The following is a 14,055-nucleotide window of genomic DNA, read 5'->3' as shown; positions in this document are numbered from 1 at the left end:
CTGAAACATACAGAATAAATGAGAAGTCAGGTGAGAGGTATGTGGAAAGCAATTCATGTGATCTATATCCAAAAAGCTACAAATTTTTGAAGAGGCTTGTGCCTAAAATTGGAATGCATGTCACCATATTTTACATGTTTTTAAATAGTTTCCCCCTGTGACCTTGTGAAATACCAGGAATTTGAAGGAACTTTTTCATTGAACTATATACAACCAGAAAAGTGGCCAGACTGTGAACACAAGTGTGTAAATCATGCCCCACTCAAGAAAGGGACCACCAGCAGCATCCTAGAAGCCCTGCATCCATGGATGCACACCCTCATGTCCTCCCCATCACTTCCCCCCACCGAGGCAACCACTATTCTGACTCCTCACAGCACAGCTGCTTTTCAGCACAAGTTTTCAATGTGTATCTTAAACATGAGCAAATGAGTGTTTAGAAACTGCAGCGACCCTTTCCCAGTCACACAATTCTCTAGCTGCCAGACCCAGTTTTAACCTCAGCCCCATGCCCTGTCTTCCTTCTATCCCACATTGCTACATTTTCTTTCCACTTCCAGCAAAACAGAGGTGATTGTGTACCCTACTTATTGTTCATGTCCTTTTAATATTGAAAGAGAGCTGCAATGATTAATCTAAATAGGGATGTCAAAATATGATTTTTTTTAAATATCCAGGCAGCAAAACTACTCCTGGTTGCTTCCTTTCCACACTTTGTTATGAATGGATTCATACTGAACAAATAAAACCTCTTACCCGTTGTTAGTCCATATGCCACATAGCTAAATAATTACATTCATGTTATATTTGGACTGCCACATTTTTTTTCCCCAAATCCTGGTGAGATAACTCAAATATTATCTAAAGGAGGAAAACTTCCAAGCAAGTAGCTACAAGAAAAACATAAAAACAGTTGAATTCTGACAACCACAAGGTAATAATAAAGTTCGTAGCCGTATAAAAAATAATGCATTTCTTTTTTTTTTAAATAATGCATTTCTTTAAAAAGTTAATACAATTATGTTTTTAACTCCCTTCATTTTTCTCTGATTAGCTGACACTTAAACAACTTCATCTTACTCTCCAATTTTCCTTTGACTTGAGGAAAAAGAACATGTCATAACACTGATGACTTCTCAAAGTTATCACCTTACTAGTTCCAAACACTGCAGATTAAGCTTGACCCAAAGATCACTGTGAAGAACCAAAATATTTTGCGGAATGTAGAGCAATTCTGTTAGTAACCTCAGTATGTTGGTTGACAGATCAGAATCCATATAAACCGTTGTTTTTTAAAAAGAGAAATGATGGCTATTCTGCTAACACATTTCATATAACTGCAGATAATGGGCCTAAAATAGCTGAAGACTGTTAAGATCATGCAGGAGAAAAATCTTATCCCTAAAAATGTGGGTACGCAAAAGTCTTCCCTTTCTTGTTAATGTCAGCATTAGAAAGTCACTGGAAAATAGAAAAAGTAAAAACAACTTCTGAATGAGGTAACATAGAAACACCATTCTTACTATTGCACTGAATTATTCAAAAATATAATGAAATTCCAGGAGACATCAGATGCTGCAGGTACCTGAAGATAATTTTGTTTTTATAACCAATTTCAAGCAGATAAATACTAGAATCCTTTCCAATTTCTCCCCGATGAAACTGAAGTGTCACCAAGATTTACAGCCCCTCAAGCTCCCTTTCCAGAGGAACATTCATTTACATAAACAGATAATCCTAGATAAAAATTTCCATTAGACAAAGGTGAAATGGATCAATTTTCTCTGCCAAGACAAATCTTAAATCTTGAACAGATAGGGTCATTATTACACCAGCCCCATTTCAGAAATAATGTATTTTTTAAAAATCAGCCGATAGCAGCCATTTCCAGCTTTCCAATTATCTTTAAGAAAAGCTTATTCTGTGGACAATAAAGCACATTACTGCACAATATGATACAGTCCATAAAGATCACAATGTTTTATGAAAGGTTAAAGAAAGCTCAGCACATTTAGGAGAATGTCATAACCCACAAAGTCTTTCAAGACTCAGCTGAAGCCGTGGCATGCTGTGCAAATATTGTCCTAAGCAATGCAGTACTCCCTTTTCAGTATCAAAACAGTGAAGGAGAAAGCATATGCCAGGATGATTCTATTGTGAATCCTGGCATTCCTACAGATAAGATGGGAGAGGAAATCAAATCACAAGAAATACCTCTCCTGCTTTTTGAAGCAACAAGATTCACTCGTGGTGGAATTATATGCTGACAAGAAGGCAACTCTACTTCCTTGGTTACCCACCGGCCTGCTTTGTTTTCCCTTTAAGTAACTTTTTCATGCTGTTTCATTAATATTAATAAAACTATAGAGAATTAAGAAAAGGAGATCTTATTTTTTCTCATTCTTTATAAAGTACCCTAGTAGTTTCAAAGACTAAGGAGGAAGGGATGGATGCAGGGATACACAGTGTTACAACTTAAGAAAGCAAAAAATTCTTGGATGCCCAATATAAGATGGGTTCAGTGTAACAGTATGGAGATTTTCAGATTAATCCATATTTCCTTCTATCCTAAACAAGCCAGTGAATGAAACAGCTTCAGAGAATAATGTTCCCTTATCAAATTAAGAGAGGAAGAATTCACTCTAGAGAGAATTGATCACCTACTATGGGCAAGGCTACAAAGGAGAAAGGGGATAAAAAGAAACTCTGTCTCTCAAGAAATTTATGCATACGGGGGCGGGGGTGGATTGGACCACTTAAAGGAATTTTATAATCAGATTAAAATTAGAATGTAGAATAGGATGGAAGATGATCACGCACTTTACAAGGACGCTAAAAACAACATGACCCTGCGAACAATCAAAATTATAGTTTAAAATAAATAAAAGCTTTGAAGAAGCTCAACATTGTCACTGATACATAGTCCACATTCTCCAGTAATAAGGAAAACCCCTGCATCTTTTACACGCTATGAACGAGAAAAAAAATTACCGTGTAATCGACTTAAGTCTATTATTTTAAAAACTTAGTTTTTGAACAAAATTCAGTTCCCTCATATCAAATACAATCTTTCAGATTATACAACTAAAACTAGATTACGTTTAGGAAATAAATTACCCAGGCAGCCCGGGTGGCTCAGTAGTTTAGCGCCGCCTTCAGCCCAGGGCGTGATCCTGGAGACCTGGGATCAAGTCCCACGTCCAGCTCCTTGCATGGAGCCTGCTTCTCCCTCTGCCTGTGTCTCTGCCTCTCTCCCTCTCTGTGTCTCTCATGAATAAATAAATAAAATCTTTTTAAAAAAGGAAATAAATTACCCTTCACATTATCATAATCCAATCAGATATTTATGCTATATTTGAATATTTTATTGAGAGGAAACAGTGAAGGCAGAGCCAAATATGCTCAGTTTATCCTTCTAATAGGATAAATCACTTAGGAGACATACCTTAATCCATGTGGGCTACTGTAGCAAAATACCACAGATCAGACAGCTTATAAACATCAGAAGTTTATTTCTCACAGTTCTGGAGGCTAGAAGTCTGAGTTCAGGGTACCAGCATGCTTGGGTGAGAGCCCTTTTCTGGGGCACAGACTTCTTACTATGTCCTCATACGGGAAAGGGCAAGGGAGCTCTATTGGATCTCTTTCACAAGGACATTTATCTCGTCCATGAGGTCTCTGGCCTCATGACCTCATTTACCTCTCAAAGATTCCACCTCCTAATACCATCACATTGGACATTAGGATTTGAATTTGGCAGGGACCAAACATTGAGACCATGGCAAGATGTAGGAAGAAAATGAACAGAGAGAAGAGGAAAAATTACTCTGTTCTGTTTCCAAGAGGATAAAAACTTCTATGTGATAGCCAAAATGGCAAGGGAAATAGAATGAAGCCCCCTAGTTGTCATCTGGATGATAAAGATTTACAGGTTAAAAAATAGATGAGACTGGATTGCATGTTTCTAAGCCTGAGCCCGTTAGATTGAGTAGAAGAAAATCTCCGCTCTTGACTAAGCATTTTTATGTAGAACTACAGAGAGGAAACCAAAACACCTCCACTTCCCCTCTAAAAGTTGTCCATCCTGAACTTCTTGCTAGTACTATTCTTCCTTTCTCTCTTCACCTGTCTAGAAAAGGAAACATCAATAGAAAATCAAGAGAAATTTCCCTTCCACGGTCATATAACCAGTGCATGCGTATGATCAAAATACTTACTAGGAATAGGAAATAAAGGTTTTCAAACATGTAATGATACAGAGAAAATAATTTTATAGTTATAATTGGTACCAGACTTATTATTTTGGGGGAAAAAAACAACACCTTGATAAGTGCTTGGAATAGGAGATGAGACCTCAGAGGGCCAAGCAGTGCTCTGAGTAAGACAAGGAGAGAAATGCATTTGTTTTTGCAATCATAGGGGAAGCTAGTCTAGGAAGGAAGCAGTTGGAGCCACAGAAATGGCAGGAGGCTATAGGGTGTACCAACTGACGTCTTCCAAATTTTTAGTAAAACCCACAAAAAGTTCAGCAAATGTTGATGTGATGTGAGCAGGTCTCATACAGAAACCAATAGAAGAGCAAAATAGTAACTCGAAGCAAAACATCAAAGGCTCCTTGCAGAGGTGGGAGCAGACTACTATGCCATGAGCCAACAAACTGAACAGAAATCTTTGGGAAGCCTAACTTCTTAAAGGCAGTAGGATTGGAGGTAAGAGGCAATCCCACCCTGCTCTCAAGGTTGGAGAGGTCCCTGGTGTCAGTTTGGGATAAATTTTCTAAGCAATCTTTTGGTTTCCAAAGAATCCTTACAAGTCAATATGGAGAAAATGAATGAGGAACCTGTGGCATCACTTTCACAAGAACACTTTTCTGAGTCTAAGTGCACCTTAAATATCATTTTAACTTTTTATGCTCATGTAAATAGCTCTTATTTCAGTTACTGGAATATTAGTCACAACATCTAATGATGTGGAGATTGTTGCCTTATAAAACTCACAGCTGGGTAGCTACATGGCTCAAGGCAAAAGCCTATTTTAAAATCCATTGCTTTAGGAGGAGAATGTTTATTAAAACATTATATCTATTAAAAAAATATGACGCATCATTGGTCATTCTTTGTGTTGCAGTGCCAACCACAGCCTTTCCAGCAAGGCATTTTAAGTTGATATCTGAAACCCTGGCAAGGTCCACAGCCTCATAATTTACCAGTCCATCAAAAAATAAATAAATCCCAATAACCAGAAAGTAAATCACCAAAGATGCCTGCACAGCAGCCCATAAACTCATGTTTACACAGGTTTCATGGGGGTAGCTGTTACTGTCAGTCAAATATTTCTAAGCTTATAGGGAAGTGAATGTTCAAAAAGGAATGAATGCTTGATCTCTTTGCAACAGAAGCTAAATGAATTAATAATAAAGATGTGGTGGGTGGGGCTAACATTTGTAAAATACAGAAGTGAGATGGGAAAAAAAGGAAAGGCTAACCACTGGGGTGAACCGGCTTATTAATAATCATGTAGAAACACTGGTAACTTTGTGTAACTGAGTTAGAATCTACCTTTAGTAGTCCTCACGATGTTACTTAAGTTAAAGAGGAAAATGGATTTTTCCACAACTTAACAACACCAAACTAAGAATAAGCTGTAGAGATAAAGAACTTCCAAAGAGAGACTCCTGACCCTAATGTGCTATCAGTCCATTCCAGCTGGTCCACTTTCATTTAAAAAGATCACTTAAAAAAAAAAATAAAAAAATAAAAAAAATAAAAAGATCACTTAATCTACAGACTTTCTATCACCTAAGATAAATATTCAGTGAAGATAAATATTTGGTCTGGACAGAAATATGTCACGCTGAATTCAAGTCAGTTACTTGTATTTACTTGTATTTATTTTCCTTCCTTATACCCAACTTTGCACAATTCCTTTGCTTTATACTGTTTCAATTACAAGAGACAAAGGCAAAGATGAAAATGTTCAAGAAAGGCACATGGAAATGTTTTTCATCAACGTTGAAATTTGAGGTTTAAAATAAGGTTTATCTTTGACTTTCAACTATCTTAATTCTCTCTTCTTTACCCTCATTGGGATATACAAGCAATGAAAAGGGTGATTATTGGAAGTGGAACTAAATAATTAAGTACCTTTGCTAAGCCGATGGCCTAGAACCGATAAACCTTTCTGAATCTAAATTTGGATGAGTGCTCTATTTGATTCGGATCTCACTTTTGTGCTTTCCCTTCTCCATACTCATTCGCTGATCTGTAGGATGGCTCTGGTATACCCCATTCAGCTCCCGGCTTCAGGACTGAGGCACTCATTTCTCTGTTGACTGCATACACTGGCTGCCTGTGGGCCACAGCTGACACTCTCCTGGGGTATTGTCCGGGAGCTGCCTCACCCCAAATTAAGCAAACTGCCCCAGGACAGCCAGCTCTCCAGTGACTGGTCAATGTGAGCATACAAAGGCCCAATCCTCTCATCTCAATTTAGGACATCTCTGTAGGGCCTTTCAAGCTTCAGAGCTTCAAGGCGGATCAGCTGAGGGCTCTGTTGCAACTCTATCACTGTTCAATTCTCCTTCTACCCAATCCTGCTTTCCAAGCAAGTGTTGTCCCTAAAAGATTCTCCTATAAATATCATGCCCACAAATCTTTGGCTCACAGTTGACTACTCAGAACCTGATCCACAAAAGTGGATCTTAACCTTATGGCAAAATTGGAATGACACCTTATGGCAAAATTGGACTGACACTTTTTCAGAAAAGCTTTACTGAAAATCACCCAATGTCTGTCATGGCTACTTTTTTTTCCATGCCACTCCCTATTGCTCTACCAAAGAGACAACTTGTTGCTAACAGTCTCCTACCTCTACCAAGGTAAAGAAATATTACTAAGCTTTATAGAAAAGTGGGATTGAGGAAAGGAGATATGGTCTCAGTACCATCTCATTCAATATTCACTGGTCATTCTGGGGCAATCTTGGTCACATTCCTGGAGCAGGAAGAGGAAAAGGGAGCTGAAATTGAATAGCTTGTAAGGATTCCCAATAGGAAACAGATCCATTCTAATCAATTTCCATCTCAGTAAATTTTAACTTCTTTGAATGAAGCTTTCTTTTCTTTCTCTTTTTTTTTTTTCTTTCTCAGAAAACAGTGATTAGACATTTCAAAGCTATTTTACCTCAAGGTGTTGAACAGCCTAGGTCACCTCCACTCACCAAGGCCTTTTTCCAACCACCAAGATATAATAGGAAAAACTATTCTCCCATCCTTAAAGCTGTTGATCCATACTTATTTGGAAGAAGAATAAATGTTTTAGATATTTTACTTTGGGAGCCACGGTGTATTAGTTTCCTATTGCTACTCACTAAATTACTATAAATGCAGGGATATAAAACAATAGTAACTTTCACAGGCTAAAATCAAAGTTTAGGGATCCCTGGGTGGCGCAGCAGTTTAGCGCCTGCCTTTGGCCCAGGGCGTGATCCCGGAGACCCGGGATCGAGTCCCACGTCGGGCTCCCGGTGCATGGAGCCTGCTTCTCCCTCTGCCTGTGTCTCTGCCTCTCTCTCTCTCTCTCTCTCTCTCTCTCTCTCTCTCACTGTGTACCTATCATGAATAAATAAAATAAAATAAAAATTTAAAAAAATAAAATAAAATAAAAAAATAAAATAAAATCAAAGTTTAGCAAGGTTGTGTTCCTTCTGGAAGCTCTATGAGAGGGTTCATTCTCTTACCATTTCCAGCTTTTAGAGTCTGCCTACATTTCTTGGCTTGTGGACCCATCCTCCATGCTCAATGTTAGCAGCATAACATCTTTGAGCCACCTCCTCAACCCCACCCCCCACCCCCCACCCCTCTCTCTGCTTCTATCATTACATCACCATTTACTTACTCTGACTTTCCTGGCTCCTTTTAAATACCCTTGTACTTATATTAGACCCATCTGGATAATCTCTCCATCTCAAAATCTTCAGCTTAATCACAGCTACAAAGTCCATTTTGTCATGTAAACTAACATATTCACAGGTTGTAAGCTTAGAAAATGGACATCCTGAGGGAGGGAGGGCTTTATTCAGCCTACCATACATGGGTATTCATTTTTCCAAGGAAATGAAAAAGACCTAAATCCTCCAGAAGAACTAGTTTTAAAGTTCAAGTCACAGTCCTACCTCATAAATACTGGTTTAATCTCTTCTCCCCAGTGCTGCAGCTGCATAATCAAACATCATTGTGCTAATAAAAGCCCATCCATTCAGCTGCCTGGATTTTTCTAAGCCAGCTCGGAGGCAACAAATTCAGTCAAGCTATATTTGCGAAAATCCTTCCCAGGTGTGCAGGGGTGGAGAGCTAGGATCACAACCTTCCTTTAGATGGGCAAAAATTGAAAAAACTTTGTGACTGAAAGTAAAGTCAAATATTTTCATGCATAATTCAAGAATCAAAGAAAATAGAGTTGTAGATTTTGATAACCTGCAGAGTTCCTAGGGGACCTATTTAATGAATTCTTTCCTTCTTAACTGTGAGAAAACTAAGGAGCAGAAAGACCAAGTCAAGCTCACCAGCCTCTGAGTAGCAAACCTCAGATTTGATCTCCTTACCTTCTGCCCTGCTGCCAGAAAGGGAGGAAGGAAGGCAAGCAAGAAGAAAGACAGACAGGAAGACAAGAAAAAAGGAAGGGACTTAAAATGACTTGAGTATCCATCCTGTACTAGACCCCACACAAGTCACTTTGCTGCATATTATTTTATGTCATCTGTACAAATATCTTGACTGATTGGGGTATTGGCTTCATTTTTATAGGTCAGGAAGCCAAAGTTCAAAGATCTCTGGTATAGCCACTCAAGTTCAGACACCCAAGATAGTCAGCTCTTGATTAATGAAGATAAAAGGGGAGAGGAAAGAACATCATGTATAATCTGAAACCCTGATTAAAACAAAACTAGTCAGAACCTGGTACCAAATGAATTTATGTAAACATATTTCCTCATAATTACATCTAATATTTAGGAACACATTTACCACTCCACAGATGCCCAAAAGTGTAAAAATAATTTTAGGGCAACTTATTAGGAACACTGAACACCACATGTGTCACTTGATGAGAAACTGCTAAAAGCTTGCTAATTTCTATTTGCTTCCTAGTTAATCTTTTTTTTTTTTTTTTAAAGTGTTAGTCAACCAAGTTGGGTACAGAAGTAGCCTCAATGTTTCAGTCTTCTTCCTCTTCCTTCTCTCTTGCTTAACCTCTCCACTCTGTCTTTGTAGTGGTTAAATCCATAGCCTTCCAAATTCCCTTTGTCTTTACTAGAATGACAGCTTCCTCTTTAAGGGCCCATTGGCTAAGGATGGGGCCCGGAACCAACCTGTTTGTCTAGCTGGAGAGGTCTGATGGTTACCAAACAGTTATAAGCAATGAAAGCCTTCAGCTATAAGGATGTTTTCACTAATTTGAGGTAATTTTTATAGTTGATGCATTTAAGTGCACTTTCTATTAATCTAGAAAACAGAGAACACAACCCCAAATAATTGAGAAATCACCATGACTAAAAAGCTGTAATGTGAACTTAGTTTTCCAGGATTCCCAAGCTAAGCTGTTGACCATTCAATGCCAATAAAGTAGGAAACACCAGAGATACATACTCAACAGTTGGCTTAAAATCATATACAAACCCAGCATCATTCTGAACTATGCTACAGAATAAAACCTGAAAGTTGTACACGAGTGAATTTTCATTAAAAGAATTGCAAGTTGCCATTCACGTTGAAAATATTTAGAGATGTGTTCCACTACAAGTCATACAAATAAGCCTCTCCCCCTGTCTGACATGCTCCTCCAGTTCTTCCACCACCCACCCCATGCTATCACACATGCACAAACATGCACACACACCTTCATCTGGCTAACTCTTTTTATCCCTCCTCATTATTTCATCAGGCAAGTCTTCCCAGACCCTCCAGACTAGGTTCAATTTCCCTCAGTCTCTCATTGTCTCTGTAGTGCTTACCACAGTTGTCAACTGACTAATCACTGTTCATAGACTAGAGTAGTGTTTGGGTGCCAGACTCTGGAGCCAGTCTTCCTGGGTTCACAGATCAGCTCTGTCACTTACTAGCTTCAGGATCTTGAGCAAGTTTCTTAACCTTCTGTGCTTCAGTTTCTTCATCCATAAACTGGAGATCTGTAAAAGGTGGAGAGTACCCACCCCCTAGGATTATTAAATGGAATAGGTAAGAAAATTCACGTAAAAAAAGCATTTAGGAAAGCATCTGGCACATAGTAAGTTCTATACAAGTGTTATTTGCTATTATTATCCATGAGCTATTGATCTTCTCTTACTACACTGTAAGGTGCATGAAGGCTAGAGCTATTTCTATATTATTCCCCACTGTACTTTCAGTACCCAGTATCTCTGTTCAGTAAATAGTTTGGGAAGGAATTAAAATGTGAAATCCCAGAGTTTTCTCTGCTGTCACTAAATCTGTCTACCTCATTCATGGACTCAGCCACATTCACTGTGCCACCATTGTTAGAGCTACTACACTGCTGTCCGAGCACTTTTATTGATATTTTTAATACCTTTAGTTCAAATGGCTATGACACTAGATTCAGAAAATGAACGGTAGTTACAAAATAGAATCATTCTAATAGCAGCACTTCAGCAGTTGTTGTGTGAATTCAGCTTTCATTTCAAAGGTAACGACCAGGCATTGGTGGTTCAGATGTAGAATACTCCCTTGTCATTTCAAAGGTAACAAGCCCTGGCTAAGCCCAGGGAACAATCAAGAAGGCAGAAGCTAAAATAGCCACATTCAGAAACAGACAGTAAAATAGTGGGTGCTGGTGAGGTGGAGAAAGTGGGGAGAGAGTTTGTTTTGCTAAATGAGTAAATTCTGAGAAATCTAATGGATAGCAGGGTGACTATAGCTAACAATAGTATATTATACACTTGAAATTTGCTTTAAAAGTAGATCTTAAGTGTTTTTACCACAAAAAAATAGCTATATGAGGTGATGGATATCTTAGTTAGCTTAATTAGAATAACCATTTCACAATGTATATGTATTTCAAAATATCACATTGTACACCTTAAATATATATAATTTTCATTTGTCAAAAAAATAAGATCTCTAAAATTTTTTTTAAAAAGGAATGGAGAAAAAGGCAGGAGGTTAAGTTTGGTAAGGACCAAAGACTGTAGAAATCCAGTAAGTACAAGTTCACAGCCACTAGCCACCAATGAGATAAAAAGGAAAATTAAAACCATAATAACAGACACAACAATAGAAGTACTAAGATGCTTTCCAGGGGGGCACCATAGCGGAGAGGTCATGAGCACAAGACCTAGATCCTAATTATCTGGGTCCCAAAACCAGCTCTATCACTTACTAGCTGTAATATGCTAAGCAAGTTTCTTCACTTTTATGTGTTTCAGCTTCCTCATCCCCCAAAAAAAAAAAAAAATGAGGATAAAAATAGCACTAGTCTCCTAGTGTTACTTTTAGAATTAGTTTAATTACTTATTATGAAAAAGTTGGAACAGTGAGTGGCACAGAAAATGCATTCAATAAATATTGGTTATTTTTGTTGACTCAAAGAGTGTTACAATTTTGTTAAATTGACATTTGTTAAATAGAACACAGGGTGCCAGATTGTGAGCCATGATTAAACAGAAGACCACAACAGAAACTCAGAGAAGTTTATTACTCACAGGTCCCAGAGGAAGTACACAACATACCTCAAGGGACCACACTGAGAGGTCAGGGTAGGGTGCAGGCAGAGAGAGAACAACAGAACCTGGGGCACATGCCTTTACTAGGGTCCCTAGGGTCCGTGATGTAGTACTTTGGCATTCTGGACTAAGGCAGGATTGGTCAGTTCTAAACAAAAAGAGTAGAGTTTTGGTAAGTTCCATGGGAGTATTTTCCAAGTGGGCACAAGTGAAGACATTGGAGGTGGGGGAAACTTTTGATCACAAGGACTTCTGAGGAAGTCATGTAAGGAACTTACATTTGCTTGTGACTCTGCAGTCTGTTCTCTAGGGCATGCGCTTACATGAGGGGGCTAGTGTCAGCTTAAGGCCCCCACAGGCTGCTTGACCAAACAAAGTAGACGCCAAGGCAGCAATGCAGTAGAGTAGCTTAGCTAAACTCTGGACAAAGAGTTCCCACAAATATTATCTCAAAGGCCTAGTAAAGAGAGTTCTCCATACATCTGTTGTATACACACCCACGCACACACGATCTTCTCTGCTGCCTGCCCACCTCATATTATCACAGTATTTAAGCCAGTAGGAACACACTCTCTCAGCTTTTTCCTGGAGTTCTGTACACACCCAGGGGTTCTGCCTGTATATCTCTCAATGTGACTATTAACCCTGTTAGGGTAGGCATTTTTATCAAGCCAGGATATCTTTGCAATGCAGAATGTGGACCTATATACCCTCAGGTTTCTTTCTCAATTAAGGCTTTCCTATGAAAATCACACTTTCTATTCAGATTTTCTAATAAGCACACAAACATCAATCTCTTACCCATCTTCTAACCCAATATTTTTCAAACTCGAATAAATCTGCAGATCTATAGAGTTCTATGGACTCCTCCTGGTTAAGAAATATATTCTATTCATTAAACTTAAAAAACTCAATTTAAAAAATTAGAGCTTAAAAATTTATAAAATCAGATCCAATTTCCTTTTTCTAATTGCTTTGCTTTTATTGTTATAATAACAATCCACTTAGTGCTTATTGCATGCTAAATACTTTGCTAGGCACTGAGGATGCAATGACAATTAAATTCAGATCTGGTCTTTGCCCACATGGAGTTAAAAATCTACCTTGTAGGGGATCCCTGGGTGGCGCAGCGGTTTGGCGCCTGCCTTTGGCCCAGGGCGCGATCCTGGAGACCCGGGATCGAATCCCACGTCGAGCTCCCGGTGCATGGAGACTGCTTCTCCCTCTGCCTGTATCTCTGCCTCTCTCTCTCTCTCTGTGTGACTATCATAAATAAATAAAAATTTTTAAAAAAAATTTGTAAAAAAAAAATCTACCTTGTAAAGTGGACAAAGCAGGTCCAGAGAACTAATTTACTCAAAGCTACACAGACAGTAAGAAGTAGTACTCTACTTTAAAAACTCATCTGACTTTAGCACAATGCTTCCTTTTAAGAACTTTTTTATTTTTTTAATTTTTTTTAAATTTATTTATTTATTCATTAGAGACACAGAGAGAGAGAGAGAGAGGCAAAGACACAAGCAGAGGGAGAAGCAGGCTCCATGCAAGGAGCCCGACGTGGGACTCGATCCCAGGACTCCAGGATCAGGCCCTGGGCCGAAGGCAGGCACTAAACCGCTGAGCCATCCAGGGATCCCGAACTTTTTTAATTATACAAGAAGGTTAAAATTTAGAAATTATAGAGATGATTGCTCAGACATAAGACTAAGGGAAAGGCAGATAATATACAAAACCATAGCTTTTTCTTTAACCTATCAATAAAGTGGGGGGACACAAATAGAGGTAAATTAACTAAAATCTATATTCATGATCCCATTGTAGGAGAAAGACCAATGAATGCTTTCATCCCTGATAAAGTATCAGGAAATAGAATGCATCAGAGAAGGGGAATAGGCAGAAACTATATGAATCTTAAAGAACTATTATTAGCACCTGTCTATAGACTGGTTTGACATCTTAGAAATTCAAGGAAGCCCATCCACAGAATGAGGCTGCATCCACCTGTCAGACTTTTTTTTTTCCCAGTATAAAGGATTTATTTCAACTCAACAAGTAACACAAACCTTCCTTTAAATTCCATTTTACAGTCAATAGAATTGTGTATCTCACTCCTTCCCATGCATGATCACTGTGTATTAATCTACAACTCTTATTTTAATTGTGAAAAAATAAAGTGTTTCCCGTCTTGTCATTGCTCTGGGAGCATCTGGCATAGTGTCAGTGAGAAAGGGCAGGTCTGCTCGCTCCTGGACTGGTTACTTGGTGAAAACCTACAACGCCAGGTCAAAGGAATCAATCACCCAAAGAAAATAAATACGGCAT

General features: G+C 38.5%; 1 long non-coding RNA gene across 2 annotated transcripts in view; it reads right to left on the bottom strand.

Moving 5' to 3' along the window:
• Positions 1–8,844: 8,844 nt before the first annotated feature.
• Positions 8,845–14,055, bottom strand: part of LOC144304156 (uncharacterized) — a 57,483-nt gene continuing 52,272 nt past the window's right edge. For both annotated transcript variants that reach the window (XR_013371112.1, XR_013371113.1), the window contains one exon: positions 8,845–10,182. This is a non-coding gene — a long non-coding RNA (uncharacterized LOC144304156). The remainder of the gene's footprint in view (positions 10,183–14,055) is intronic.

This window comes from Canis aureus, chromosome 33 (assembly GCF_053574225.1).
Source record: "Canis aureus isolate CA01 chromosome 33, VMU_Caureus_v.1.0, whole genome shotgun sequence".
NCBI lineage: Eukaryota > Metazoa > Chordata > Mammalia > Carnivora > Canidae > Canis > Canis aureus.
The sequence above is the reverse complement of the archived record's forward strand: the minus strand, read 5'-3'. Positions and strand labels throughout refer to the sequence as shown.